Source organism: Theobroma umbraticum, unplaced genomic scaffold (assembly GCF_002168275.2).
Source record: "Theobroma umbraticum cultivar Fairchild unplaced genomic scaffold, ASM216827v3 scaffold_60.0, whole genome shotgun sequence".
Lineage (NCBI taxonomy): Eukaryota > Viridiplantae > Streptophyta > Magnoliopsida > Malvales > Malvaceae > Theobroma > Theobroma umbraticum.
In genome coordinates, this window is record NW_018397288.1 from 286,369 (window position 1) to 286,709 (window position 341).

A 341-nucleotide genomic window follows, 5' to 3' on the forward strand; every position below is an offset into this window, starting at 1 on the left:
TCCATCAAGCTAAGTAATCTCACTTGAATTTCACTTGCATCTTACTTGAATTTCATCTTACTTTCCTTAATACCAACATATACATCAAATATTCTCTTAACTTTTCATTATTTACAATTGCATCCCTCAACTTCTTATTCTTTTTAATCGGGTCATCCCACCATTCCTTTATTTCAATTCCCTTCTATTTTTCTTCCGTTACACTTGTACAAATAAAATGTCAAGTTCATACTCCACTAAGGTGTCACCATAATATTTCAATATATACTTACTACCCTTACTTAATTTGAAGGCACGTGAGCCCCATTAAAGCTTTCTTTCTTCAAAATATATCTTACTTC